Source organism: Cebus imitator, unplaced genomic scaffold (assembly GCF_001604975.1).
Source record: "Cebus imitator isolate Cc_AM_T3 unplaced genomic scaffold, Cebus_imitator-1.0 Scaffold236, whole genome shotgun sequence".
In the NCBI taxonomy this organism is placed as follows: Eukaryota; Metazoa; Chordata; class Mammalia; order Primates; family Cebidae; genus Cebus; species Cebus imitator.
This window is the reverse complement of record NW_016107551.1, coordinates 3,086,538-3,092,792: the sequence shown is the minus strand read 5'-3', so window position 1 is coordinate 3,092,792 and position 6,255 is coordinate 3,086,538.

The following is a 6,255-nucleotide window of genomic DNA, read 5'->3' as shown; positions in this document are numbered from 1 at the left end:
TGGGTAGGTCACATATATGCACATAAAAATACCTATAAATGTAATTACACAATAAGCTCAAGTATTCCAAACAATAAATCATCACTGAGCATTAACAAAGTTACTAAGTACTAGAAGACTAAGAGAAACTACTGACTCTAGTTGGTGTTCTAGGCAAGGCCTCAAGAGGAGGTAGGCTTGGCATTGTGTTTTTGAGCATAATTACCATGTAATTCTGGGAGGGCATGGAAGCCTTTAAGGGTCAGACACAGCTAAAGGCATGGAGGCAAGTCAATGTTCAGGCAGATTGAGAATCTACTAAGTAGACCGGTCCAGCCAGACCACAGGAGACTAACGGGAGATAAAGCAGAGATATATAAGCAAGTCTTGAGTGATAAAAAAGAAGTACAGGAAATACATTTTTCTTGTCCATTTCTGCTCTGAGAGGAGGGGAAAAATATTGTAGGAACTGAAACTCTGGTTATTGAATGAGTTCATGAGTGAAATAATTAGCCAATTCTTATAAACAATACATGAATGTCTACTTATATACACAAGGCTGTCTATACAGGTGAATCTTTTTCTAAGACTCCTTTCACATAATAGGCACAGAAACCATGACATAACCAAGAGTAACATTCAGAATATACACCTATGGGTTGAGCAGTCGTACTGACTAATCAGAAATGCTGCCAGCCGTAATAGACAACTGGCAGGTATGAACCCATGTGAACCAACAGAAAGTCAGCCCTGGACATCATTATTTAAACTGATTGTTGCTTTCTTAGCAAAACTAGATATCCTTTTGGAAATGCCTTTTCAAAGCACCTAGCTGGAGTCAATAGTTCTGATTTCTGTAAACTTTATTTCTGTTGATGAGCTTGATTCACTTTATCTTAATAGTAGCTAGAATAATAAAACTTCCCTCTTCATTGTGAGCCCTTACCCCTGAACAAAGAAAGCATAGAGAATGGTGAAAGAACACATGAGGGTTGAGATGTGTACTCTAAATTCAGGTATTTCTAAGTTTGGAGGAGGGACGTGGAGCCCAGGATAAGGCTATAGGAATGCTGTGTTAGACAAGTTTATTGGTTATAGGTAGAGCCTAAATTTCAAGATTACTTGTCTTTGCTATTTGTTCATCTTCTCTTCCTTTATTCTCCTGCTATCTTCAGTTGATAAAGACAATTTCAATGTTAACTTCAGAAGCTCATGTTGGTTTGTTTTTATTTCTTCAGCTGGGATAGAAGAAAGCTTACTGTATTCCCAGGCCAAATAAGATGAATTTTCTTTAATTATCCACTCTAAACATGTCTACCTGCTGTAATAAGAACTATAACTTCACAAATTATATTTGCTTGTTTTTAAAGGTATTCTCTAAGAGTCTATGGGATTTTGGCTTTCTATCCTTTATGCAACAGCAGTGTTTTGGGGGATAATTGTGGTTTGGTACCTATATCCCTGTTTCTTGGGTTTTCTTTTTCTTTGAAATATTACCTTTCTTGATGGTTTGGTGAGTGGTTGGTATCAAAATAAAAATTATGAGAAAAGAAAAATAAAGTCTTCAAGTTAGCTCATGTAATAGTGGGGAGTTAATGTTAGAGTTCACATGGCAATATGAAATATAGAGAGCTCATCCAGGTCCCAAAGCGGGGACCCTGCAATGGCTGAAACTCCTGGAGACTGGATGAGGATGGAAGAGTTTTCAGATTTCAGCCAGAGTCTGGGGATTCTCCCCCAAAGCTCTATCAAGCATTAATGGGGCCAGCTGCTTTCTTTTCCATCTCTGCTTCTATGAGGATGTCTTCTGGTATCTTGCCACTATCAAGTGACTTCCTTACCCCTTGTGCGGTGAATTTTCAGTGGCCATGAGGTGTCATATAAAGCAGTGTTCAGGTTAGCTAGTCAACCTTAGGCAAGCGACATAGCCTCTCTGGCTTCAGTTTCTGTAAAATAGCCTCTAACTTTCATGAATCCTTGGAATCTCAGCCATGGCGACTCACTGCTAGGTTATTTTTGTTCTCATCAGTTTTAATTTTTGAGAGTGAAGATCTGATGAAACTTGTATTTTCCTCTTTAGGATGAGCTATTCACAGAAGATCGCCTCAAAAGTCACAGGCCATGCTATGGCTTGGCTGTCATTGAAATGGGTGCCTATCACTTTCTGTCTGTCTTCTAGGACTTAGTAACTACTTGGTGGTTGCCTATGACAGAGCAAATGTCTGCCTAGGGCTCCTACTTCAACAAGGGTTGTGGGTATGACAAGCCCCTCAAATGAAAACTAGGGCTGGTGGGCACCATGACTGTGGCTTCAAGTACAAAGAAGATAACCAAGGATTGAGGCCAAAGAATTCAAATTGGGGCCAGGGGGGCAGGTGGCACCTGGTGAAATAATTAGACAGAGTCTTTTTTTTTTTTTTTTTTTTTTTTGAGATGGAGTTTCACTCATGTTACCCAGGCTGGAGTGCAATGGCACGATCTCGGCTCACCGCAACCTCCGCCTCCTTGGTTCAGGCAATTCTCCTGCCTCAGCCTCCTGAGTAGCTGGGATTACAGGCACGCACCACCATGCCCAGCTAATTTTTTGTATTTTTAGTAGAGACGGGGTTTCACCATGTTGACCAGGATGGTCTCGATCTGTTGACCTCGTGATCCACCCGCCTCGGCCTCCCAAAGTGCTGGGATTACAGGCTTGAGCCACCGCGCCTGGCCCTAGACAGAGTCTTTAAAAAAAATCACTAAAGAAGGAAAGAAAGAACACAAAAATTAAAAATTATAATTCTCTCACAGATGTTAAGAGCTGCATTTCTCTTTTTTAGCTAGAGTTAAATGCTTTAAATTATTACCTAAGTAGGTAATAAATCTCTACATTTATATACCTGTGTATGTCAAAATTTACAGACATATAAACATAGATTAATAAATTATTATACTAATAATGCACAAAACTAATAATATTAGAATTGGTTTTTTTTTTTTTTTTAAAGGGCTTAGTTTTTTTTTTTCCCGGTTTGTTGGGGTTTTTGCGGATTTTTTTATTTTTGGTTCTTTTTGATATAGTCTTTAGTCATTTTTAAAAATAGTCCTTGCTTTTGGAAACAAAACTATATTTATTATCATCATTATTGTTATTGCTGTGTATTTCTATAATGTTGCCTACAAATCTGTTTTTTTTTTAGGTACTTATGACGTTTGTAGGATGTTTATCTTCCTTAGCAATTATTTTTTATTTTGCCTTTCCTAATTTCAAGCCTCAAATTCAGAATAATAAAGCCATTAAGACGTTCTTCATACTTCAATGTCTTTGAGTTTCTTAAAATGGACATTCGGTAACACTAAAATGTATTTCTTTATCCTACAAAAGAAAAGGCCATAGGAATAATAAAGTTTGAATAATGTTCCCTAAATTTTAACTAATTGCATTGGTCTGTTTTCATACCACTATAAAGATGCTACCTGAGACTGGGTAATTTATAAACAAGAGGTTGAATTGACTTACAGTTCTGCATGGCTGCAGAGGCCTCAGGAAACTTACAATCATGACAGAAGGTGAAGGGGAAACAGGCACCTTCTTCACAAGGCAGCAGGAGAGTGAAAGAGGAGAAAGAAACACCAGAGACTTATCAGTCAGATCTCGTGAGAACTCACTTGCCACCACGAAAAAAGCATGAGGGAAACTGCCCTCATAATCCAATCACCTCTCACCAGGTCTCTCCCTCAACATGTGGAGATTACAATTTGGATTACAATTTGAGATGAGATTTTGATGGAGACACAGTCAACGCATATCAGTAATTCAAAACTGTTTTTGCAAGCTCTTTTCTTTACCAGACTTATGATAATTCAAAATAACTGACAAATTAAAATGAGAATTATCTTCCTATGCTAACAAATATATTTTTATGATGATATACTTTTTAATTTAAAAAATATCAAGCTCCCGTTGAAGCACAAAGACTGTAACAATAACTATCTATCAAAAGATTTTTATTAAAGAATTTTAGATTTACAAATTATTTTCTCTTTTTGTTCATGGAAAGTCTGAACCGGCATTGGAGGTACTGACTCATTCACAAGGGATCATCAGAGGTCTTTTTACTTCTTTCTTTTGTTTCTGTTTTTGTTTTGAGATGAAGTCTCACTGTGTCACTGAGGCTGGAATGCAGTGGTGAGATCTCAGCTCACTGCAACTTCCACCTTCTGGGTTCAAGTGATTCTCCTGCCTCACCCTCCCAAGTTGTTGGGATTACAGGTGCCCACCACCACACCCGGCTATTGTTTGTATTTTTATTAGAGATGGAGTTTCGCCATATTGGTCAGTCTGGTCTCGACCTCAAGTGATCTGCCTACCTCAGCCTCCCAAAGTGCTGGGATTACAGGCCTGAACCACAATGCCTCACCCTTTTATCTTCTTTAAATCTTTCATTAAGTTCAGCAACCAAGGCATCTCCTCCTTCTCTAAAAGCTATAGCAACAACAGCAAAGTGTATTTCTTTTTTAAAATCTAACTCAGTGGGTTTAGGCCTAAGGGTTCCAAAAAATGTAACTGTATTTGTTTGTTCTTGCATTGCTATACAGAAACACTTGAGACTGGGTTATTTATAAAGAAAAGAGGTTTAATTATATCATGATTCTACAGGCTGTACAGGAAGCATAGCAGCTTCTGCTTCTGGGGAGGCCTCAGGGAACTTACAATCAAGGCAGAAGGAGAAGCAGGCAAGTCAAACGGTGAAAGCAGAAGCAAGAGAGAAGGGGGCAAGTGCCATACCACACTTTTTTTTTTTTTTGAGACAGACTCTCGCTCTGTCACCAGGCACTAGGCTGGAATGCAGTGGCACAATCTCAGCTCACTGCAATCTCCACCTCCTGGGTTCAAGCAATTCTCCTGCCTCAGCCTCCCTTGCAGCTGGGACTACAGGTGTGTGCCACTACACCCAGCTAATTTTTGTACTTTTTAGTAGAGACGGGGTTTCACCATGTTGGCCAGGATGGTCTCGATCTCTTGACCTAGTGATCTGCCCTCCTCGCCCTCCCAAAGTGCTGGGATTACAGGCGTAAGCCACTGTGCCCGGCCCACGCCACACTTTAAAACAACCAACTGTCATGAGAACTCTATCACTATCATGAGGACAGCATCAGGAGATAGTGCTAAACCTTTTATGAGAAATCCCCCGCTATAATCCAGTCACCTCCCTCTAGGCCCCATCTCCAACTTTGGGGATACATTTCAACATGAGATTTGGGTGGGTCAAATATACAAAATAAATCAGTAATATTTTTCAGTTCTGTACATATTCTGCAATTCTCCTACTGACTGAAAACACTCAGCCATTTATATAGCTTGTTTCTTGGCCTCCATGAAATATTGTTCATTTCTCTTCATGCATCATTATCCATTACTCCAATACTCCACACTGTCTTTCTCTTCCCTCAACCTAAGGAGTATAAACTTACCTATCCTGCACAGAGAGACTTATTTGAATAATGCTCATTAAATTTTGTTTGATGATGATGGTTTATACTTAAAAAGAAAGTAAAATTGCAGAGTAGGCTACACTATCACAGATGTGTATTTACCCGTAAGGTATTAGCTTCTCCCAGAAAGTAACATAGTTCAAACAGTTCAATTAATTGTCTTTGCCTGGGCATGCTGACTGACAAAAGATAAAAACAGCAAGTATTTATGCTAATAAGAGGTATGATTTGAAGTTCTTAGACTTTGAAATTTCCTGAAGCTATCCTTGCTACAATGGTCAGTTTGTTTTTTTCAGAAACATTCCAGCCTGCTTTGCAGAACTTGTATAATTCTATTTAATAAGCCTACCCATCTTAACAGGTGGGCAGGCTTATCAATGTCTTATTTCTGTGATTCCCAATAGAATCTGTGACCCTCTGACACTACTTCTTAAGAAAGCATGATTTCTGCTCTAAGCTAGTTTAAATTTAAATTCATAACTCAAGGGACAGTTTATGTTTTAGCAAACACTTCTTGCTGTGCCTTTATAAATTCTAGAGGTCAAATTGAACAGTTCAGGACCAGGCTAAAGAAGAATACCCTCCAGGTCTCTAGAAAAGGCAGCTGAACTTTGGGACATGTTTTCATAAACTAGGATGATAACTGAGGCCTCTGCTTCAGGATCTAATAAAACAATGGGTGACCCTTTGGTTTCTCACACTCACCTGGGTTGTAGGTGGCTGGTGCATCTCTTCCAGATTCTTAAGTGATACTGTACAGCCCTTGTTACACCAGAGGTTTGGATAACTCATCCTGTACAA